Below are 25,664 nucleotides of genomic sequence, written 5' to 3'. Positions count from 1 at the left end.
CCTGAGTGTTGAATTCCAAGAGATTACTGCTACTCGGTTGGAGTGATCATTTGCATTACATTTCCCTTCAATTTGAATTGACAGCATCCTAATTTATGGCAATCTTTGTATGTGGCTAATGCATATATGCATTGCTTACATTACTCACACACATACAGGCAGGCATATATTTCTCTTATGCTCATCTTCTTCTACACATGAGCAGAGTACCATGCTGACGGTATGAAATTGTCTAAAGATAATTGAAACGTGCCAAGAAGGAGCCCTGGGAATCCGTTCCTTTGTGTTCTTGTTATTCTAAAACTGTAAAACCCCTTGTAGCTCCTGTCAATCATGAGTGAAAGCATTAGCAACATTTTACCGGAGTAAAGCTGCCCATAATGTAATCTGTGACAGCCTGGAGAAGTACTGGACAAAATCTGAAACCACATGCAAGGTTGAGCTTAGTTGAGGATCAGCAAAGTTGACAACTTGGAGATTATTTACAGAATGTAATTTTGTCAAACGAGATAATGTACCTTGAAGAGGGTTTGGTGCTGTTCTGATCAGAGACAAGGCTTCGGCAAAGTGGGCTCTGCACCAGGGCCCCAGCCTTTTAGGGAGCCCCCACTCCCCCATAGAGCCAGCTCGGTTCTGCAGAGAATGGCGCCCTGATGGTCTTGAATAATTCTTAAACACATTGTTTTAAGTACCATTTTCCTCTAATTTATTTTTAATGTGGGTCATGTGTGAGAGTCTATTAGTTACAGATATTTTGCAGAGACATTTTGAGTTTATGTTTCATGCAACATCTGTTAAAATAGTTTCCTTTAGATCAAAAAAGGACCCTACATATGAGAAATGGGTGGGTGTCACAGAGATTACTTGGATTCATATTAGTGAGCTGCTGCTGTGCCATATTGAAAATACACATGACTATCCCTGAATATTAGATGTAAACAGTTTTCGAATTTAGACAAGTGTACCCATGCACTGTCAGTGACCTGGCCAAAGAGGGCATGAAAGGGCTGAAACTGGATCATAAATTCCAAGCTGTCCTGAACAGGGGCCCCGAAATACGTTTTTCCCGGAGCCCCCAAAATCCTTAAAATGTCCCTGATTCTGTTGTCAAAGTGAATGTGGCAGGCAGTGAAGTGTTCTAACATGTCCATTTGCCCCAGGATGCTGAACCAATGGACAAGTGTAGTTAAAATATGTGACATTCATAGTTGGTAAGGGAGGCTAAAACCTCACAAACTGCTTACGACCATGGACAAAGTACACACTAATCTATCCCCCATGCCCCAAAATAGTATCGCTATTTATGTCTTTTTCTGAATTTTGTCATGAGTCTCCTCTTACCCCATAAGAGTTTAAATCCATTTCTTGAACAACCCTTTAGAAATCGTAAGAAATCCATCTCAGCGTGGCCCAGGGCCGCGCTTGTAAGCATGTTTCTTTTATCTTCTGTCAATGGCGGTAGGAGGCAGTTTACCGTCATATCGAAAAGGCCATTCCTCTCGGCAGGAGCGGACGGGATTCAGCTCGATGCAAGAGAAACCATGTAATTGACAGATTAAGCGGGACACCTACCCACACATCAGTAAACCCAAGTCCGAAACCTCTCTTCCTCTGCGCAGATTAAAAATACATTAGGCCGTCCCCAGAACATTACCTCGAGGACAGATTCCAGCCGAGCCGCGGCGCCGGGCCAGGCCTCTCTCTTAAGAGGCGCGCGCCGCTAAAGGTCTTTCTGACATTTGGAGCGCGCGCGGCCTCTCGCGCAGTGAGTGCTTGTCCCGCAGGCTGCTCCCCTGGAGAATGTCAGCGCACAGTCGAGTCACAGTGAATACTTTTCGCGCCAAACTCGCAATTCTCTCAAGCCAGACGAACTGAAGTTTAAAGTGCCCATTTGAGGCACGTTGTTTTTTTGTTTTTTTCATAAATAAAACAAACTGGTACATACTTGCCCTTCTGTTTGAAATAGGTATTTTTGTTTAATCTTCAAGTAGAAAAAAACAACATGGATACAGTTAGTGGCAGAAGGTTAAATTATGGAGAGGGATTGCGCGGAGGGCCCCTTTAGCGGCCCATATTTCACAGCACCTACAGGTGTTAAGCGTGAATAGGGTCACCATATGGGTGGTGGCCCCCCACCATCCAGTGGCGGCTCCTCCACTAATTTTGAGCCGCGTTACCCCACTGCGTAAAAAGGGAAAATACATTTACAATAATGCATTGTTATTGTCATTAAATTGTTCCTACTGCATGCCGTCAGTGGCCTGTGTGCAGTGTGGGGCGGGGCTGGCCAGAGCAGGGGAGGAGTGGTTTACACTCCCAAAGTGCGCGTGAACTGTTGAACCCGCCCTCTTGGTCCGGCCAAACAGCTCATGTGTACTTTGCATGTTAACACCAGGCTGCATGCAACAACATGAGCTACAAGAGCACTCCACTCGACCTATGTCTAGTCCACTGGTGGCTTAGACAAGCTCAATGGGCTCCCCTTTACTGTATTGTCACAGTAATTACAACAAACTTTTTATTTCAAATTCTTTCACATTTATTATATAAATTTTATCAAAAGTTTAAAACAATTTTTTTACAAAAAACATTCCTTTTTTCTTATTTTCTATCCTTTGTTGCTATATTTCTGCATGGAGTTCATTTCAACATTTCAACATGATATGCATTGTGTACACTATTTACATAGAAATCGCATGCTGTGATCCACCTTACACCACAACTCCCTCACATCTCATCATAACCTAAACTAGCATACTCATACATACACACTTCACACACATATTTCAACATTTTACAATTCTTTTTTTATAAATCACGGGTAAGAGTCCCTCATAGGTTATTCATGATTCTGTTGCCAGCTGGATGTCTGTAATGTCGACGCACGTTTCGGTGGGTTGATAAATTCAAAACAACCTTCTTCAGGACCACTCCTTATCGATTAATTTTTAGCAGAGGGTGATGGGGAATCCAGAATATGATGTATGTAATCACAGTCTTCTCTTGTAATCAGGTGCGGGGTTGAGAAACCCTCCCTCACCTATGGATGTTCTGATTTCTCTTCAATGATATTTTGGCCCGTATCTTCTTTAAAATTTTTTTTTTTTACATATAGGTTGTATTGGTCCAGCCTTGACACGCGGAAGATGTATACCGTTTCGGTCTACTTTTCCTCACTCTGCTTCATAGGAATGGGGGCGAAGTTGATGATGACTTTCTATATTATAGTATTAGCTTCTTCTACAATTGAAATCTGCTTTTGGTACGCGTGAAGGCTGCATTACACAGTCTGTTGAGGAACATGCACAGGCTTCCCGTTCCCGTCTGAGAGCCGATACACAGAGCTCAGACCAATCAAAACGCTGCATTGCAGCATTGTGATTGGCTCAGGGGAGCCTGTGTGCTGGGTGCTTCCTGCTGCCAGCCGGATTGGAGAAAGATAGAAGGAAGAGGACGAAAGGGAGGTGGCGGCCAGCCATTTCAAGGTAAATATTTTTGATAATTAACACCCGTTCTCCCCGTCTCACCACACCTGTCTGGTAGCAGCTGCTACTGCCACCATCACCCAGGGATTGCAGTGCATGCTTTACGCCCCTGAGTATATTGTAGCAAGGTGCAGTGGCAACACCCAAGGGTGTGAGAGACCTACCACACTTGGATTAGGGCTTCTGACACCCTTGCTGTTCTGCAGAATAAAGTGCATGCTCCTACGACTGTCCATGCAGCACCGCTCAAACAGAATTCAACGTAGCAATTTCAAAAGAGTGCATCTCAATGGACAAAGTGGAACTAATCACCCTTTATGGCAGGGGATCCAGCATAGGTCCAGGCGGCCTGGATTCATGATCAGTTTGTCGCAAAGCTGTCAGAAGGTTCCTCTTTTTGTACAGCACCCCTTTTTTGTGGAGTTGTGCTGATGTTTTTTTTCAACTCAGCACACTGGGCAACTGCTGTCTGGTCTGCTAAGTATGTTCTCTCACCCCTAAAAACCATGACAGAACTGCCACGCTCTAATTAGGATATTTACTTTTACAGTAAGGCCACAGTACATGGTGCAAAAGAATACACTGATGCAATGGAAAGTTAAATGTCTCCTATGGGCTGCCTCTCATGCGGTCCCATCTAACTCATGTTGTGCCATCAAGTAGGCTAACAAGAAAAACACGGTTTCAGGCTTATATGTCTAGCTTGGCTGCTGCAGCATTTGAACTAGCATGCAAACTAGTAAAATAACCCTTTTTAACAGGAATAAACCTTACTTTTAAATATTCATTTTTGTCCCTCCAAAGTCGGTGTGGGACTTGGCCTTTTCTGCAGGGTCATCCCCAGACTTTTTGTCTTCACCTTCCTGCTTTCTGAGCCTGTTTTGTTGGCTTTAAGGACTCTGTGCACTTTACCACTGTTAACCAGTGCTAAAGTGCTTGAGCTCTCTCCTTAAAACATGGTAAAGTTGGCCGACTCCCGACAGACCTATTTAATTTACTTGTAAGTCCCTAGTAAAGTGGCACTACCTGTGCCCATGGCCTGTAAATTAACTGCTACCAGCAAGCCTATAGCACTGATTTAAGTAGCCCTTTAACCATTTCTCAGGCTTGCCACTGCAGCCTGTTGCGTTGTTTTAAACTCCAATTTAGACCTAGAAAAAGAAACCTTTTGCCAGGCCCAAACCTTTGTTTTTAAGACATATATGTCACCCTAGGGTATGCCACAAACAGCCTATAGTTTCAATTCTATTGTTATTGCAGTTAATTAAAACCATTGCAAAGATTACCACATTTAGAGACATAATCAAACAGACAAATTCGATATTAAAAAGCACAACATCTCAATTTACCATATCAACAGCAACAAATGCAATTAAGATAAAATATGAGCCCAATTAAATAGGCAAAATGCAAATGAAACCTTAAAGTGCATACTAAACAGATCTGCAATGCTTGACTGCCCTCTAGAAACATAGATTCCTTAAAATATGGGAAACCCCGCTGGAGTAACGAAGGACTCATAGTAAAGTGCATTTTCCCAGAAAACAAAGAAAATGCACATAAGACTCTTCCCCGTTGACTTTGTCCAATTGGAAGCATGTGAGATCACGTGATTAAGTTTTGCTGTCTAACGGTTAAAAATGTATATGTTAAAGCAAATAAAGTGCATGCAAAAGCTAATCTGCCCCCTGCTCCAATTCATTTTTTGACTAAATGTACAACGCCCCAGTGGGTTATGGCGGAGGGGTGGGCTTGGCCTCAATGAGATACAGCTTCCCAGGCGAGGAGGTAAATGGCTAAGGCAGATCTAGCCCAAGGTCTTTAACAAGCACTCTTGGTATTTGGGCTTTTTCCCTCTCTACTAGATCTCATTGGTTTATGCAAGACCAAGGGAGTTTGGGAAAAGTAAGACTTAGACACTAAGTAATTTGACAAGGATGTCCAAAGCCACAAGTGAGATCAAGAATGGGGATGCACATAGACTCAATAAGATACAGCTTCTCAAGCAAGCAAATAAAGTGTTAAAGGAGATCTAGCCCAGGGTCTTTGCAAGCACTCTTTGCATTCAAGCTCTTCCCTCTCTTCTAAAGTCTCGCTGGTTTCAGCAAAGCCACAGGGGTGTATGAGAGGCAAAACCCAAGCAGAAAAGTACTATAAATTATCCATATGCTGACAGTCCGAGAAATATAAATCATGACCAAGGATAACATTAGCTGCAAGTATAATCAGTTCTTTATCCTTCTGATACAACCCTCAATATTAGCAGTGCCAATGGGTGGATTAGCGGAAAGTGGTCTGTCCTATGCTACTATTCTCCATTCTGCCTTTTTTTGGAACTGCACTAGACAGCAGTCCAACTGTGGGTCTCTTGGGGCGAAGCAAGCCAGCACAGCCCATAGGGCAGGGTGCAATGTACTTAAAAAGTTGGACATGTACTTTTAAGTTTTACATGTACTGGTAGTGAAAAACTCAAATTCATTTTTCACAAGTGCAAGGCCTATCTCTCCCATAGGATAACATTGGAGTTATCTTATTAAATTTAATAAGCTTTAGCTTCCAATTTTTTGGTATCTTTGGAATCGTAAAGACAAATACTCTCAATATGGTGAAGTCGATTTTAAATTACAATTTTTAAAATGACACTTTTAGAAAGTTGCACCAAGGGACAGGGTTTGGGCCAATAATACATCAGCAAGTCTTGCCCACTGGAAACTAACAAAATACAAATGCCAATACTGACGATCCTTTCACAAAATCATTGATTAACTTCATGGTCACGAGAGTGAATTATTGAGATCACTGTTTATTTTCATCTTAGTCATTAATTTTTCTGCAAACAAGCATAGACAGTGGACCTACAAACCTAAACACTACATCAACTTTTTCTGATTATGATCAGCCACATGGCATTTAACAAAGCATATCACTATCACAAGTGGTTCCCAAAAAATACAAACAACTTATATGTCAACAACAGCGACAGGTGGGCTCCAGTTCTGAAATTGAATGTCCAATGGGAGCTCACATAACTTTGCTAATACTCCTAGCTCCTGCCTATTGGGCCATAACCAGACGGTAGAAACCCAATTTACATGAAAACTGGCTAATGAATTGTACAACAGTGCCAACTTAACCTAAGCCCTCAGAACACATTTGGCCTGCGGACAGACAGACGAGGACTGGACCTATTGTTTTAGACATTTGAGGAGACTGGAAAGGCTGGACTTGCCCCCACATGTATACAGGACATAGAGGTGGACTCAGAAGACCACTTGGCTGACATCCTGTGTGGATACCGAGACACAACAAGCTGCAAAAGCCCTTTTCTTGGAGAAACCATCTGGCTAGTTGTATTGGACTTGAAGTGGACTGTGCTGGTGGCCTCTGTTGGAGCAAATTCTGGCTTTAAAGTGCTGTCTTTAATGGCCTTAGAGCCTTAGAAGCGACCAAGTAGAGCTACTCAAAGAAGCTGTTAAGAGTTGGGGCTTAGAACAAATTTTATAATTGTCAACATCCAAATGGGTACACCAAGGCAACGGTGTGAATTACTATTCCCACTCCAAACAGCACAACAGTCGGGAAAGTGTTGGACTGTGGAGAGGTAAAATTAACTATTCCCACTCCAGTCTGTGCAACCGTAGGGAAAGTGATGGTCTTTGAATGGGCAAAATTTACAATTCTCATTCCCGTCTCTAAAACAGAAGGTAAAGTTTTGGATTTCGGAGGGGTAAAATGTACTATTACCACTCCAAACAGTGCAACAGTAGGGAAAGTTTTGGACTTTGGAGTGGCAGAATTTACTAATACTGTCTCCAGTCAGGTGAACAGTAGGGTAAAAATGTGGATTTTGGAGGGGTGAGAGTTACTATTTCCACTCCAAACAGCACAACAGTAGGTCAAGTGTTGAATTGCAAAGAGGGTACATTTGCTATTCCTACTGCAGTCTAAAGAGGAGGGAAAGTGTTTTACTTCAAACACATTATGTTTATAAATAACACTAAGAATGTAGAAAAAATATTAAACTCCTGATATAAAAATTATTAATTAACATAAAAAATATATATATGTAATTAAAAAATCCCCAAAGAATCAATCAATTTAAGCAATTACTGTTCAATAAAATAATTCATTATCAATTGATGAATAATCATTATTTGATTATTAATTAATTAACTTTCCACCCTGTACCCCTACAAACCCTAGCAGCTCACACAGAAAATATAACCGAAAGATAAGTATTCCATAATTTACATATTTAAAATGAATTAATAATTAATTACAACTAATAGTTAATTGTTTATTATTTCTTGATTAATGTCCCAGCCTAGAGTCCTACAAACCTAGCAGCCCACAAATAAAATATAAGTAAAACAAAGAAATATTCCATAATTTAAATATTTAGCATTCAATTAAATAATTACTTTACAAAATAAAATATCAGTAAAAATAAATCACCATATTTTACCTAACTAGAAAATAAATTAAATAATTAAACATTAGTATTAAGTTATCAATTATTACTTACTTAACTTACCACCCTATATTCCTACAAACCTAGCAGCCTGCTAGTAGTAAAATAGTAAAATAAATAAGTATCCCATAAATTATATAATTACATTCAATAATACATTAAATTAGCAATTAATAATTAGTTGTTAATTATTTCCTAATTAACTTCCCACCTTTTACTGCTACAAAACTAACAGCCTGCAAATGAAACATAACATAATTTACATAACAAATACCAATCATATAACTAAACAAAATGTATTAAATCAATCATATTTATTATTAAGTAATTAACTTCCCACCCTATCCCCTATAAACCCAAGAACGCATTACAACACAGTAAATGTATTCAATCATATTTATTATTAAGTAATTAACTTCCCACCCTATCCCCTATAAACCCAAGAACGCATTACAACACTGTAAATTACAATAAACAATTAAATAAAGAAATCCAAATTGCTTAAAATTGCAAGCAACATTTTCAAAAAATAGCCTTTATATGAACAATATTAACAGAGAGAATTGATATTACTTACCTCAGAAAATGTTATTTTTGTCACCGATAAGTGTGCATCATGATATTTGTGTATCACAATATTTATTTTCCAATATTTCGCCTCCTGATATTTTTCAAGCAATATTTTGTGCAAACAATACTCTTGGAGCTTTTTGCTCAAAAACATTAAACAATTCACATCTCTGTTTCCCCTGAAGTGGTTTTAATAATTTTGAGGTAATTATTTCCTCATTAATTTTTTCAGAAGTTTTTAAAATTGCTTTATTGTGTTGTGTTTTGACATTTAAATGTCTGGTACTTCCCAGGTTTAAGTTATTGAAACTGTGTGTTTAACCTGACAGGCCTTCGGGCATACTAACTGGGAAGGAGTCACATTGTCATGTCTTCAAATATTAGCTAATTTTCTTACAATAGTCACATAAAATAAAAGTGCATAAATTGGATCTATCATGATATCATTTTCACACAATTTTTTTTAATTCTCCATTTGCAGCGCTCAGCTACATTTCCAGTAGGTTTGCATTCTTCAAATTCAACGTTCAATAGTGGGTATCCTTAACACGTAGCATGGATCAGGCTCACTTGGTCCTACACCGATCATCCTAAAGCTACTAAAGTCGTACCATTTTATTATTATTTAAACAACTTAGCAAGGCAGAGAAGTGTGGGCCCAGGGCTATGTAAAACAATCATATTTCTGAAGAAAAAAAATGTTGATGTCATGAATGCAGTTTTACAACATGGTTGTTGATTCTGTAGCTCTGAAAGTTGGACTAGCTTATGTGTCAGCAGTACCTCTTTACAACATGTATGTAGTTGGGATTAATATGGTGGGTTGATTATGAAACTGAAGGAGGATGCTTACATTCAACTCCCACAGTAAAGTGATCAAAGGTTCCTGGATCAAGGCACTGCAGCTACTTTCTATTTGCACTCAGAAATCTTATAAACTCTTCTGAAAACCTGATATTTGTTTTAGTAGTTCCACCAGAGACTTAAGAATTGAAGATATTTAGCTTCTTAAATGTCAGGGACATTTGTTGCTGTCCAGCCAGCCTGTTGGCAAAAATCCCAGTGCGAGGGGGCTTGACCCACACAAGCAGAGCTTTGTAGCCTAGGATGTCGTTTTTCCCCACACCCCGTATCAATACCAGAAGGTGTGAGATATGCTTACCTTTGTGTGCCAGTACAGCGCCAAGAGGTGCTACACCAAATCACTTTAAGATAATGTCTTCAGGAGCAGAAAAGAATGGTGGCATGAGTATGGGCACCGCCTGAAAGAGAGGCTTTGCGTCTCCACTGGACATGCTGTGCTAAACACATGAGCAAAGATAATGCTTAGAGTGTAAGGGTCGGATATACTAACACTGAATTCACAAAAAGTGGTTGCAAATTGCTCACCTACTTCGCGTGAATTTAATGAGAATTTTTTCATCAAAATATGTACTGTCTGATTTGTTGACAAAATCACTATTCGGAGTGGGTCGTAATCTGACGTACCTCATAAATATTAATGAGGTAGGTCGCAAATTGTGACTTACTCTGATTGGAAGCTATTACTGGGATGGTGGCCTGCTTTGGTCAGTAAACCACAATGTCTGTGAAGGCATTTAAATAAATTAATCTCACAAGGAGGGACAGGGGTTTGGGAGGTCCAGCATACAGGCCCCATGGAATTATGGTAAAACAAGAGAGTACGCTGTTCCGATTAGGGAAAGGAAGAAGGAAATGGGAGGGGGAGGACAAGAAGAAAACCTGGGTGGCATGCAGGGAATGTTATGTTAGTTATGAACAGGTGCTGGAAATAGCTCCAATAAGGAGAAAGGACCGTCACACACCCGAAGGGTGTCATGCTTCTTCATAGGGCAGCTCCTCATTGGGCCGGCGCTGCAATGAAAGAGTTAGTTGATGAGGTTCTTGTTGATAGGGTGTGTTGCCGTAGTCCAGTCTGCTGCTGATGAAGGCGTGGGTGACGGTTTTCCTGTGTTCGAGCGGAATCCAGTTGAAAATGTTTAGACGGAGGGTGTGGAAACAGTAGGAAGTGACAGCATTGATTTGGCGGTTCATTTTGAGTTCGGATCTGGGATGATTTCGAGGTTGAGTGTGTGGTCAGTGGGTGAGGGTGGGCCCCCGTGAGCGGGGGGGTCACCAGGTGTCGTTCCAGGCATCAGGGTGTGGGCCCATGATGAGTACTTCGGTTTTGTCCATGTTTAGTTGTAGGCGGCTGTTCTTCATCCACCTGGCGACTGCTTTCATTCCTTCTTGAAAGTTGTGTTTGGAGATGTTTGGTTTGTTAGATAGGGAGAGAATGAGTTGGGTGTCATCTGCGTACAATACATTGTTGACTCTGTAGGATCTGATGATGGGTGCGAGCTGGGCCATATAGACAGAGAACAGGGTGGGGCTGATGGAGGATCCTTGGTGAACTCCGCAGATGGTCAGTGTGGGATCCGAGAGGAAGGGTGGGAGTCCGACCTGCTGCTTTCTGCCGGAGAGGAATGAGCGGATCCACTCAAGGGCCTTCTTCTGGATCCCTGCATTCTGGAGTTTGTGGGCTAAGGTACAGTGTGAGACTGTGTCAAAGGCTGCAGAGAGGTCCAGGAGGATCAGGGCCACAGTCTCTCCTCTGTCGAGGAGGGAGCGGATGTCATCTGTCGCGGCAAGAAGGGCAGTTTTGGTGCTGTGGTTTTTCCTGAAGCCTGATTGGGAAGAGTCAAGGATGTTGTTTTCTTCTATGAAGGAGGCAAGCTGACTGTTGATGGCTTTTTCAATGCCTTTCACTGGGTATGGGAGTAAGTAGATCGGTTTGAAGTTCTTGAGGTTGGTGGAGTCTACTGAGGGTTTTTCAGGAGAGGGTTGATTCCAGTCATCCGGGAAGGAGTCGTTCTCAAAGGAGCAGTTGATGAATCATCGACGCTCAGGGACGATGATGTTTGCGGCTCTGTGGTAGATGTGGTGGGGGCAGGGGTCCATAGTGGCTCCGGAGTGGGTTGACTTCATAGTCTTCAGGGTGTCTTCAATGATGAGGGCCGTCCAGCCGTCAAGTGTTGGCTGCGTGGTGTGGGGAACTGTGAGTGTCGGTTCCGCATGTAGATTGTCATCATCGAAGTTGTCATAGATGGTCTTGATTTTGTGATGGAAGGAGGCTGTGAATCTGTCGCAGAGGTCCTGAGAGGGTGGGATGTTGGTAGTCTCACTGTTGGGTCAGGCGTACTCTTTGATAATGCCAAAGAGTTCCTTGCTGTTGTGTGTGGGCAGAGATTCTGTCCTGGAATGCTTTCTTCATAGAGGATCTGATGAGCTTGTGGTGGGCGGTGGTGGCTGCTTTGAAGTTGTCGAGATCTGCTGTGGTTTTGGAGTCCCTACATAACTTTTCGAAGCGTCTGCAGGTTCATCTAGAATCTCGGAGTTCGTGGAGAACCAGCTGGCTCTCTTAGCGTGTGGTTTAGAAGTTTTCTTAAGGGGGGCGATGGTGTTGGAGCAGTCGGTGAGCCAGTTATGTAGGGTACGGGCTGCGGTGGTTGGGTTGTCGTCTGTGGCGTTGGGAGCAAAGCTGCTGAGGGGGGCGGTGAGCTAGTTGTCGGAGATCTTGATCCAAATTTCGCTCGAGCTGGTGTGGACGTTTGTGGGTGATATTTGTTTTGAAGGTGAAGTGGAGGCATCAATGGTCCGTCCATGGGAGTTCGGAGGTGTGGCTGAAGTTGATGGAGTTTCCTGCTGTGAAGATGGGGTCGAGGGTGTGTCCTGCTGAGTGCATGGATTCTGGAACGATCTGTTCGAGTCTGATGTTAAGGAAGTTGTCCCGGAGGGAGGTGAAATTGGGGTCTTGGAGGTTGTCGAGGTGGAAGTTGAGGTCTCCCAGTAAGGTGTAGTCGGTGGAGGCGATGGGTTGCAGGGTGATGTTGTCGGAGAAAGGTGCCTGGGGTCTGGGTGGTCTGTAGATGAGGGTGCTTTGGAGGGTGGTGGTGGGGTTGGTCTATATCTTGAAGTGGAGGTGTTCCATCAGGTCTGTGGGCCCATCAGTGTAGGTGCACAGTCGGAGGTTGGGCTTGTGAGCAATGCCTCCTCCGGGGTGGTTGGGGCAGTCCTTCCAGGTGATCTTGTAGCCTTCGGGGATGGTGATCTCGATGTCAGGTCCTGAGGCGGCATTTGTCCAGGTTTCTGTAAGGAAGGCGATGTTGGGGCGGTGCTGTCTAGGAGGTCCCAGATGTCTGTGGAGGGAGAGGATGTTGAGGAGGATGCATTGCAGGTTTTGGGGTGTGGTGGAGTTGTTGCTGGAGGGTGGAGGTGAGTCCTGGGTCTCGGCAAAGGAGAAGAAGTGGCGGCAGTGTCAGCACGTGAAGGGTTCGTGGGTGTCAATAGGTGAAAAAAGCTTGCAGTTGTTATTCTTGCTGGCGCTGAGTGCGTAGAGAGCAGAGGAGCTGTAGCACTGACGGGTTGGAGGACCAGGGTCCCTGAGCTGGTCATGGTCAGGTCATGGACTGGGCCTTTGGCGCACCAGTGGCATGCCCGCTGCGCACAGTACTCATCTGATCAATATTGTTGAGGACCTTCCATTCAACAATGATACTGACCTGATGGCTGGCCTCGACATCGAATCGCTGTATACCAATATCCCCCAGATTGAGGCCCTGGGGGTTATTGAACATCTTTTGAATACACAATTATGACCTATGCATATCCCCACCGAGTTTATAATTCAATTACTCAATATTGCATTGACCAATAACTATTTTCTCTACAAAGAAACATACTACCTCCAGATCAAAGGAGTCTCCATGGGAGCTTGTTTTGCTCTGAATTTTGCGGTTTTGTATGTCCATCATTTAGAGTCCATACTTATTCTATCAACCCAAAATCCCTTTCTGAGTAAGATTACCTTATGGCATCGGTATATAGATGACATCCTACTTCTTATGGCGAGGACAATTAGAAGATCTTTTGTCTTTTGTCGTCTGGCTTAATAACAATCAACCACATCTTAAATTCACCTCTGACATCAGAAAGAACGACCTTCCTTTTCTTGATCTTACATTACACACTGAAGATGGTAATATAGGGACGTCTCTTTACCTAAAACCTACTGAACGAAATACCTTACTTCTCTATTCTAGCTATCACCCCCTTGGCCTCCGTGATGGGTTGCCATACGGTCAATTTCTGCGCATACGGCGCAATTGAAAATAATTTTAACGATTATTTCCGTGAGGCAGCCATTTTATCAGAAAAATTGACTAGTAGGGGCTACCCAAAAAACCTAGTCAAAAGGGCTCTTAAACGGGCCTGGTATAGCCATAGGGAAATAATTTTGGCACCATCTACCAAACGTCAAAATACACGTATTCCTTGAGTTTCAATTTATAGCCCCTGCAGCAATAAGGTTGGCAGAATAATCAAGAAAAACTGGACATTGCTCCGTACTTTCACACATTTTTCAGAACCTCCTTTATTATCCTACAAAAGAGGAAATAATGTCTCAGACAAATTGGTCCATGCAATTACATGGCCATCTAGAGAGAAGAATGATCAGTCAGTTACATCACTATGGGGTCTTCCACCAATTGTAGGTCACTTTAAGTGCCAGAATTGTAATGTTTGTGACCTTACCAATAACACAAAGGTCTTTGTTACCAAAGAACATACTTACCAACTTAAGTACTTTTCCAACTGTCGAACCAAAAATTTTATCTATGCGATTCAGTGCCCGTGTAAATTATTTTACATAGGCCAAACGACACAAATGGTGAAAGATCGCATCTCCCAACATAAGAGCCGCATTAGATGCAATGGTACTACAGCACCATTGGTAACACATTACACAGACAACAATCCCTCAGAAACAGATATGATCTGGCAGGTTATTGATCAACCACAATTACCCATTTGTGGTGGTAATCTCCAACTCCTGTTGAACAAATAAATATGAGTGTAGATGGATCACACGCTGCAACTCTGTAGCCCAAGGCCTAAATTCCCTTGATGAGTGGAATACTGTTATCTCTATAACATAAAATTACCTACACCTACTTCTTTAAGCTGTGTTCCGGTTTCTACCTTGGACGGACATTATTTTTGATTGTCATTATGCCCTTGAGCTTCAGATTACTACAGTTCATTGTATATACTTCTTGCTTGAACCTTAAATTACTGTAATTTATGGTATATATTTCTTCAAAAATGCCTGTTCTTTAACTTATGGAATGATAAATTTTAATTCTCTGATCCATATCTGTTTGATTTTGGTAATTGATATGCCTCAATTTATATAACCTGTTCTAACCAAATGTGTTTCCTTATTTAAGACGATATTTGATTGCCTATCTCTTATATTCTGTGTGTGATTGTAATTTGCAATTATTTAATATATTTTAACCCCTGCATCAGGTTCTACAATTGTTAATTTATATCAAGATTTTTACTTATTGTGTTACTCCTAATTTGTTTTTCTTATCTGTTTTGCAATACATGTGTCTGGTTCACTCATATTCGGTGGGTTAGAAATGGCCTTTTCTTTCCCCTTTCCAATCCCTTCCGCCCCTGCCTTACAACTCTCCCAATTCCCCCTGGGGCACCTCACAATGGCTCCCACTTTCTAGTGGTCTCTGGAGTTCACGTACGAACAGCGTCGTCACGTGACCTCGCTGATGTTTATTTCCGGGTACGATCCTGCTTGGTACTCGGTAGACGCTTTATTCGTCACTGACTGTGCTTGGATTAATTCCGGCTCCTATTTATTTGAGACCTTGTGCATATATTCATCGGACTAAACCCGCCACCACTGCCTAATTCATTGGTAAGAAACCTGCCTTCCCTTCTTTCTCTAACGATCTTTGATATCTTGATTGTTTCCCTTCCCTGAATTGTTTTTTTTTTTCTTTCAGAGCGCTGCTCTTTAATTTACGTGCCGACAACCTACTTGGATTCATTGTGTCCCCTTTGCCTCTCGTTGAGAGCATATACCCATTGGAATTAACCCGTTGCTACCCCACCTTACTCGCCGGTATGCGAATCATCTACCCTCTTGCTTTCACGATCTCTATACTTTGATCGTGAGGTTTTTCCTTGACGGGATTGCTTTTCCTTTTAGATTGTTGCCCTTCATTGCACTCGCCTGCTGTTCCTCCCTCCACGCACTTTTCATTCCCGGTAAGTCCCCGCATCTGTTCTTCTGATTATTGCACTCATGTAATTGCTTTACCTAACCTTTCCCTCTCCTTATACAGACTTTTCCGCGGCCCGGATTGCTGCTTCACGTTTCTTTGCCCCTGACTGCCAGACGTATAGGATTTACTTTTCCTTCAGCCCCTTCATTGAAAACTTACAGGTACCCATGTCCTCTATATTTTTTCCTCCGGTATTTTTCATTTCTGCCCGGCTTTTATTCCACAAATATTTCCTCTTTTTCTTCTTATTCTATAGAGCACTTTTACTTAAATTATGTAACCATCGTCCTGATGATGACCTTAAGTTAGAAAGGTCGAAACGCCGTCGACTCTACAACCCATTTGCGGCTTTTCCATAGGTCTCCACAAACAATGGAATTATGTTTTTGTGATTTAAAATAATTTGTCTGACCTTCATTGATTACTTTATTATTTCTTTGCGCCGCCTTACGTTGTTTTTCTTAATCACTTGTGTCACTGCGCCATTTATTCACCACAACAATTTCAGAGCACAATTGATTGTTATGGTTACTGCAATTTAGCTATAATTCTGTGCTTCTATTTGCAAATAACAATCTTTTCAGCTCCCTTGTTTTCTTCCCTGTGCTATGTGATTGATACATTGTCCAATCAGTCCCCCCGCTTGGTTTACCTCTTGAGATATTGTTTCATTGTTTTAATAAATTACCCGGTCTCAACTGGGTTAACGGGTTTACTTCTGTACCTTTTTGCTTAGGATCTGAATGATGGCTGAACCCTCTAATTGCATTTACGTTTACTAAGGTACAGTGGTTACATGGGATAATGTTGATCTGCTATGATCTAATGTTTTTCAGTGTAGTTATGTTATGTTATAAATACTTATAGAGCGCAACATATCCCCGTGAGTGTCAAGGCCACAAGCTCATGGTGAACTAATATGGTGCCTTGATGGATTCCTGAATTTGCAAATAGACAGGTTTTAAGAGCCTTCCTGAACAAAAGCAGATTAGACATAGTTCTGATTTGGAGAGGAAGAAGGTTCATCTCAGGTCTATACCATTTAAAGGAGTTCTGCAGAAAAAAATGGACTGAAATCATGCAGGGTCTTAAGGGCCAGGCATAGTGCCTTAAATTTCACATTTTGCCTAATTGCCAACCAGTGAATTTTGATGATAGCCTGCGAGATGGAAGAATCTTTAGGTGTTCAGGTCAATATTTTGGCTGCAGCATTCTGTACTACCTGAAGCCTGTTTAGATTCTGATGCTGCGTATTCAGGAAGCGGGCATTTCAATAAACCAGTTTGGCAAGCACCAGAGCTGACATTACAGTTTTCTGAGAGTTTAAGGGGATGAAAGGAAAGATCTTTTTGATCATTCTAAGTATAAAGAAGGCAGAGGAAGTGACTGTGTTTACCTGTAGTCTGAAGGTGAGAATATTGTCCATTACTACTCCTGGATTTTCCTCAGAGGACCAGGATGGAGACCATAAGAATGGGTTATTCCCAAACAGAATCACTTCAGTTTTTCTGGAATTAAGTTGCAGACAGTTTTGGTCCATCCATTTCCCAGTTTCTCTCATGCAGTCATGGAAATTACCACCCCCACAAGTTATTGGGAGAGGACATAGCTATCAATATCTGTGTATCGTATGCTTAGGAGGTGAGGTCCAAAGCAAACAGCCTATCAGTGCTGCCATAGACACTAAATAATGTAGGACTGAGAGCAGATCCTTGTGGAACACCATAAGGCAGAGTAAACGGTGCAGAGGTGTATGAGCCAAAGGCCACCGTTTGGCTCCTGTCCGATAGAAAGGTTCTTAGCAATTGGACCCTGACATCCCTGAGACGGTCGACCAATATGTTATAGTCGACCCTATCAAAGGCTGCGGACAGGTCAACAAGCACTAATGCAGCACTGCCGCCAACATCCAGGATAGCTCTGATTTTCTCAGTTGTTTTTAGGAGAGCTGTTTCAGTGCTATGACTGCTGCGAAATCCAAACTGGGTTACTTCTAGGACCTGAGGTTCCTGCAGGAACCATCAAGGTTCCATCAGATGGGGTGGTTTCTAAGGAGGTCTTTACTATTATATTGTTTTAGTTGCTATCAGATGTGAAATGTCTCTGTGGCTCTGGGGACAGTCAGTTTATCTATTAGTCACCTTCAGTATGACTGACATCAGTGTGAGATTGGAGTTGGTTGGTTGTCTGTGATGTCTAGTAAAACCATATGCTTCCCCAATGCTCTTTAGGTGGGAGCATATTGACATGGTTAGCCTTGTGCCTGCAAAGTTCATGCATAGGCATACTTCACAGCATTGGATGGGTTCCATGCCACCAAAATAGGCCCACACAGGAGTCCTGATGTTGTGATCCAGGTTCCGGTGCTGAAGTACATTATGGTCTTTACTCCTGAGATCATGTTAGAGTTTGATTGTTATGCATGCCTTGTGTTATCTCCAGGCTGTCACCTAGCCTTGTCTCTAATGAGCCTCACAGGAAAAAGTGCAGATAATGGTGTGTAAGTGACATATGATTATAAGTAATAACAGTATGAGATTACTAGCAGAGTTCTGTACTTTTAATAGGGGGCTGTTGTAAGGAAACTTGAGACAAGAGGGTATATTTGTGATTTAAATCTATTGGACAAAGACATTAACAAGCCTTAAAATTGAATAATCTGTCCCTGAAACTCCTAGGCAGACACAAGGAAGACACTCTAGAGCAATGGTCTTAAAACCTTTTCATGCTGTCCCCGTTAATGAAATTATTTTATTGGGGCCTGCCATTTTTCTCAGAATGATAACATAAAATTATAAATACTCATAGCAAATGGAAGGATTTCAGGGTGCTAGAAGGCACACCCTTAACAAATTTAGACAAAATTGATATGCATGAGTGCTTTTCAATTTATCACAATAAATACATACATTATAAAACCTAGTGCCAGCCTTTATGTGGGGGGACTCTCTGTTCAACTCCCACATCAGGTTCTGGAAAATTCTTTCCCTTCCCCTATCAATGCTCCAACCTGTCTGGGAATGAGAAACGCAGGGCAGGCCTGGTGTCAGATTCCCGTGTGGGTGCAGGAGGGAACCCCCCTTGAAGTGTAAGTGAGGCAGGGTACAGCTCCTCCCCAGTCCTTTTGCCAGGATGGCCCATCTCCTCATACCTAATCCCCATTTGTGTTACTGTCTGGAAGCAATACACAAACCCCAGCAGCAGAGCCATTCACAGTCATGTGAACAATGCCACTATCAGAAGACACAAATGGTTATGACAAGTAAATGCCAACTTTCTAAATGTGGCATTTGCAGAATTGTGACTTAAAATCTGACTTTACCATTAAAGGTGATTTTAAATTATAATTCATTTGAGTGTCCACGGGCCATATTTATCATAGTGTAGCGCTGCCCTTGCATAAAGTCAGATTTACCAAGCAATGCAAGGCCACCTTCCGTGGCCCTGTGTTACTTGGTAAATCTGGAGTAACACAAGGCAACTCAAGTCACTGCCTTGCGTTACTGTGCCCAGGAAAGACTTCCTATGGGTGGGGCATGGGTGTTCCCAGACATCCACCCATGGATTTTGACACATTCCCAGATTTACGAAGACTTATAAATCTGGGAATACTTCAAAATGCTATGATGGGTGCAACGAGGATAAATATCTTTATTTCTCCTCATTGTGTCCTCTTCCTAAGTGAAGAGCAAAACACCCCAAAAGTCCCTTCCTGCACAAAAACAATCCTGTCTGCAATGCAGGCACCTTTTCACCATGACGCTAGGGTGTCTGCTTTGGTGCTAGACAGCAGATTGTGCGCCAGCTCATGCAGAGAGAAGGACTGCACCCTATAATGGCAAATATGTTGCATTCCTGCCCTCTCCCGTTCAGGCAGCACAGTGTGTTGTCCTGCTGCATTGCATTGCGTGAAAGATTGATGACTCTGGGCCCATATGTCTAGCTAAGGTTATCACTTATTATATGTAATAAAGTAACCCAGGGTTAGTCAATAGGAGAGATAGGCCTTGCAACAGTGAAAAACAACTTTGGCAGGTTTTCACTGTCAGTACATGTAAAACTGAAACACACATGTCCTGCTTTTTAAACAGAATGCAGTATGCGCTATGAGCCTTTGGGCCTACCATAGGGATGACTTATAAGTATTAAAAATGGAAGGTTTAGGCCTGGTAAAAGGTTTATTGTGCAAGGTAGTTTCAAACTGCTGTAAAGGCTGCAGTGGCAGGCCTGAGTCACTTGGAAGTGCTACGTTAGGGGGCGGCACAATGAGTGCTGCAGGCCCCCTATTAGCATTTAATTTACAGGTCCTCCATACAGGAAGTACCATTTACTAGAGACTTACAAGTAAATTAAATGTGCCAATTACAATGTTTGAAGGAGAGAGTACAAGCACTTTAGCAGTGGTTAGCAGTCTTGAAGTACACAGAGTCCTAAAGCCAGCAAAAAAGAATTCAGCAAAACAAGAGGAAAGGCAAAACTTTAGGGGGGAATACCACCACAGGAATGTCAGGTCTAACACCCAGGAAATAAATGTGTGTGGAACTTTAGAAGGCGGGTAACTAACTTTGACAAATATCAATGTGTTATGTTTTCACACTATCATAATAAGCTGTTCATTGGTGCTTGTCACTTTAAAACATTTAGCCAGTTCTGCCTTTTTAGCCAAAAGAACTTTGAAGGCTAATATTTTTGAGCTCTTTCGGTTAAACATGAAATTACAAGTCACAAAATGAAATGTGTCATTGGCTGAGCTTGCAGGTCTGGCTGACATGATGAGCAAGAGATGGGGTCACTTGGCAGCTGTGCACATTATCATTTGAGCATTGCAGTTATGTTCAGTTATCCCTTTTAAAAGCTTGCTCAGATCCCTGATTCCGCCTTGCTATTGACAGGTAATTTACCTAAAATATCCTCTGCCTAATGCTTTGTCAGATTTGAGTGTGGCGAGCCTTTAGGGATGATTTTGAGGCTCTCCTGTCACACCTGCTGCCAAGCAGCGCACATTGTATGAAAGACTGTACAGAGTGTTTTTATTTTACTAAATCGTATCACTTATTCTAGCATCTCTATCTGCGTTCATTTGGGGCAGGCTAAGTGCTGCTTTTTGCATCCTCCCCATGACATCTATTTACGCCCTCTTAAAGGGGCCCCATCCCAGTTTCAGGACCAGTGCTGTAGACGTTGCTGATGAACAGTCAATCAAAGCATCTCCCCAGTGCCCTCTTTCATAAAGGAAGGCAACTGGTCATCAAGTCTAACTTTTATATACCAGATGACAGCTATCACATGAACCCACTCCCTGTGGCATCACAATATCACGAGTCATACTTCTCTGTTTCCTCATTCTCCTTTGCTCTTGAAGACATCCTTTCTAAAAGTCTCTTTTTTCGGATACTGTCAGATTAGTTACACCATAAATCTAGCAAAACCAATATCCTAGCATTTCCGTCTCCTAGCCTATTCACTAATCCCCTTCTAATTGTTAGTTTTCCAATTCCACGCAATCCCCTCCCCCCCAACCCGGCCTTTGTAAACCTAATGCTATCTCGTGGTAATCTTTTACCCCTCTTTTTTCCTCTAAGCCTGTTTTATCCCCCACGATGCACCAGTCTGCTCTCCTTTTAGCACCCGCTATGACCCACCCAATTCCATGTCAAAACGACGAACTTTTAAAACAAAAGAGAGGTAAGCTGGTGGGTGCATTTCAAAGGAATGTTTTCAACAAGACAAACACATTTTCTGCATTTAGCGTTTTAAAGCTAGGGAGCTAATGGTCTAATAAGTGAGAGATGGCCTGCAACAGCAGCGTTATGTGTTTCCTCGACCCTCCCACCCACCTTCTCGGTAAGCTGGTGGCTCCATCTAACACCTTTCCTTTTCCGCATTCCGAAAGCAGGAGCCTTAGAGTAAATAGAGAACTCAAGCATGCCCAGCCAGTAAACAACATGAAAGAGCCTGGCCTGGAGTAATGAAGAGATGCAGCCCTTTGCCGACAGATGACCACCCAGAGGCTTTGTTGCAGCGGCCAGCCGAGCAGGCTCCTTATCAGTGGTCCAGCTAGTCATTAAGATGTGAGGTCGGACAAATGTATTTCCAGATCCATACCTCCCAGGCATCCTTTGCATCAGGGAGGGCACCATAGAGGGGACTAGTTTCCCTAGTTCAGGGATACTGAAATACAGCCCGGGGGCCACTTGCGGCCCTCCTGCCCTTCACATACGGCCCCCGCTGCTGTTTACTTCGGAGAGCACTAACATTCAGAAAGATGTTAAATAAATGAGGAAGCTTTTATTTACAAGCTAATTGAAGTAAAGGAAAATAATCCAATAAAGTATCCTGTAAAATTTAATCACCCTCAAAGCCCCTCTCCCATCCTTCTAGTATTAATTCGGTCCTCGGGTTCACCACAGACCATACTTTGCAGCCTCTCAGAAAATGTTTGTGAGTATCTATGTGTTATATTTAAAATAGGCTCCCACAGAATTAAGTTGAAGAAGATGAATTTATTCTTCATAGAAAGATCCTATCCAACAGTCAACCAGATCAGCTCCAACTGCTAATCAGAACCCCTGCAAACACCAAGATTCTACAGAACTCCAGTATGTCATACATGGCAACAACACCAGCATGTCATACACGGTGACCACAATAGAAATAGAAGATACCACACTATGTGCTAGATCAGGTTGAGAGAAAGACTGACATAAAATGAGCTCCACGTTGTAGCTTAGAAAGGCAAGGCTGAAAACTGTGGCCTAGGAGAGCGTGTCCTCAAAGGCAGGAATATTTCGTTTATTTTCTCCACAAAGTGCCGTGGCTCTAGATTGACCTGACCTTAAATAGTAGAATAAATCAATCACTTATTGCAGAGTTAGGTTCATTTACATACTTGGGTAATGGATGGTGGGTGGTGATTGGGCAAACAAATTGCAAACTGATGAGTATTGGACATGACATGATGAGGAAAGAGCTTTTAGATCTATCAATAGACAAAAGACCCCAGAGAATCTAAATGTGCAACAGACAGAATAGGGAAAAAAGATTATTCAGCTGATCTCTCTATCTTTGAAAAAAAATACTTCCTCTAGTGTCAAAAATAGCACTTGACATAGTTTAAACCATAGGAAGCACAGATGCAACAATCATCTTGGCTTGTAATACTCCTGAAAAAGGCTCACATGGGTGGGTGAAACAACATTTTCTAGACCGAAACTGTAAAAATTGCTTCCTTTTCATCATTGAAAACTGAGTGATTCAAATGTGTTCCGATAACGGGCCTCGTGTCTACATTATTATACTACCTTTGTAACACTTGAAACTATGGTGTAATAAAATGTCATAGCCAGATTATTGGCTAACAAAATATTGTGAAGGTAAGCCTACATAAGTAAGTATGAGTTTACTATACATAAGTAAAACTAAAGGTACCTTGATGATACATGTCTTCAAAGAATGTAGATATCCAGTTAAGAATAATAGGTAACTGCTTACATAGACATAGTTACATTTCTGGTATTTTGGTAGCCTATAGTCTAGCTATGATATTTTGCTGGTGCTATATTTTGGTGCTGAATATTCTGACATAGGATCCTAACTTGGTTGTCTTCAAATCCTGTGATTCCTGACAAATTGCTTTTTCTCTTTATGCATTAAATTGTTAATAAATGACAAGAACAAACATATGTTAAAAAAACAGCTTTTTGTGCCGAGTACTACACAAATTACAAGTTTCAAGTTAATTTTTTTATTTGCAGAGTTACTTAAAACCATTGCAATAAATATCAGCAACAATAAAACAATGAAAAACGTACATAGTCCTGTATTACATTTTTTGTAAGGGAAAATATTTCTCATGTATTACGATAATACCTTTATTATTTAATGGGTCCTATAAGAATTACTTAAAAAGAGTTTTGAAGTTATTGCACTAAAATAAAATGGAAATAGCAGTGTTATGGAAAGGAAAGTGCTGTGTGCAAAGGCCAAGACTGAAAGACTGAAAGACAGAGGTGATCTGGTTTAGAGCAGTGGAGGCTGCTTCAGAATAGGGGTGGTGGGCAGGCGGTGGAATGGGAAAAAAATGATAAACTTACCTTCGCCGCTGCATGCCTCTGCTCCATCCTCACTCTTCTGGCCGTGTCAGAAGCAGCCTGGCTGCCAGACTCTCTGAGCCAATCACGACGCTGCATCATCAGGTCATTGGTCTGAGCGTCTTGTTTGGCCGCTCAGGAAGTGCCTGTGAGCCTGGACATGTTCTTCACCAGGCTGTGCAACACAGCCAGGTGGAGAACATGCTAAGTGTGCATAAATGTTTGGCCTGCCTAAGAGGGCCGGCCAAACATTCATGTGCACTTAGGGAGTGCAAACCACTTCTCACTCTGCTCAGCCCAACCCTGCTCTGGCAGCAGTCCAGCACAGAAAAAAAAATGATATCTTTTTATTGTTATTTTTTGGACTGCTCAAATAATAGTTGGGCGCCGCACCTCTGTCTTAACGGAGGACCTGACACTGGCGGTGGGAGACGCTGCAACCTTATTTTGCACCAGGTTATACCACTAATAACCGGACGAGCTGATACATAGTACATTCTATAGTCATGGTGGTCCATATTTAAACCAAGTTTTTCTTCCTCAGATTTGCATGATCATTTTATACACCGGAGCGGTAACACGTATTTCTTTCATTTCCTCAGTGAGTATGCTATATGTGAGTCAGTCTATAAATTGTTTATAAGGTGGTGTTTGACAGTCACTTGATACGATTTAGATTGCACCAAATGCGCACGGATTAAGTCGCATGTTGAGATCACGGCCAGTCTGTTATTGAGGATAGACATATTTCAAAATTATCATATATTACGATCATTTTAGGTTTCATTTTCCCACAACCTTTCCTATTTTCTTTTCTTATCCTTTTCACCCTCATGCAAGTGTAATGCACATGGAGAAGTGTTTTAGTGTAAAGATGTAGAAAGGTGCACCCTGCTCATTGTTGTATCTGTTAGAGATTGACAATTGGCCCCTGACGAAGGGACACCAGTCCCGAAATGCATTGGGATTGCCTATGGAAGGATGCTAATATCATTTTCAAAGATTGAAATTTTGTATTCTGTGATTTGAACAGATCATTGGAACATATTTAAAACAGATTATGTGGGTATAACGAGAATGCATACAGTATTTTGAATTTATGTGCAGAATAATTTTCATTCAAACTTAAAGAAATCAATGAATAAGACAAAATTGTGTGCATCTGCTGTGTTTTGCTACAGTGCACATTGGAGCAAGTACATGTATTTGTGTGTTTGTATCGGTCTTAGGTTAGGCATGCTGGACATCATGCCCTCCAATGTAGCACGCTAAGGGTTAGAAGGTTTAAAATTATTTCTAAAGTTGAACTAAAAAACAAGTGCTCCACTGATTCATGTATCAAGTCAGTGTGGAATTGTCATAAAACAAGCCAAAAGTCGGGAATGTAGGAAGGTCAGGCATTTGTACCAATACAAATTACATTTTCTGTTTTCAGTGACCCCACGTGACAACATGAATCACCTTCAAGCACTTCTAAATTGAAATCGAACCACAGGAACGGGGGATGAAACTAAGGCCTCCTGTTCTGAGGTAATTAACTATGCTGCTAAACACTACAAAGAATCACAATGACATACGGGAGTCTTTAACAATATTTGCACCAGTGGAAAACATTTAGGACATTCCAAGAATGATAGCTCGAAAGAGTGAGTCTGGTCTTTTTTATAAGCATTGAACATATATAAAAAATCAAATCTAAAACACGAAATTTCCAGAAACGTCAAATTGTAATACTGCCCCAAAAACATCTTTGTATTTCAGTAGCAAATGTTGGCCCCATATAACCTTGCCCACTGTGTACCTGGTAAGTAAGCATCCCTTGAAATTTGAATATTATGTATTAGCTGAATCACAAACAGGTGAGAGAGAGACCTTAATTGCTTAAGAACTCAGGGCT

The 25,664-nt window shown here is 41.8% G+C and overlaps 1 protein-coding gene across 9 annotated transcripts in view; it reads left to right on the top strand.

Annotated features, from left to right (window-relative positions):
- The first annotated feature begins 15,160 nt into the window (after nt 1-15,160).
- The window catches only part of LOC146799589 (uncharacterized), a 29,847-nt gene continuing 19,343 nt past the window's right edge, over nt 15,161-25,664 (top strand). For 5 of the 9 annotated variants that reach the window (XR_014968948.1, XR_014968949.1, XM_085627165.1 and 2 more), the window contains exons 1-4: nt 15,161-15,307; nt 15,396-15,660; nt 15,738-15,838; nt 25,203-25,297. The gene's annotated coding sequence lies outside the window, so the exon portion shown is untranslated. Of the gene's footprint in view, nt 15,308-15,395; nt 15,661-15,737; nt 15,839-16,413; nt 16,461-24,311; nt 24,369-25,202; nt 25,298-25,664 lie in introns of all 9 variants that reach the window. The other 4 variants (XM_085627161.1, XM_085627160.1, XM_085627162.1 and 1 more) reach the window with 4 other exon arrangements.

Source organism: Triturus cristatus, chromosome 9, assembly GCF_964204655.1.
Source record: "Triturus cristatus chromosome 9, aTriCri1.1, whole genome shotgun sequence".
In the NCBI taxonomy this organism is placed as follows: Eukaryota; Metazoa; Chordata; class Amphibia; order Caudata; family Salamandridae; genus Triturus; species Triturus cristatus.
Note: the sequence above shows the minus strand (reverse complement) of the source record. Positions and strands in the feature narration are given on the sequence as shown.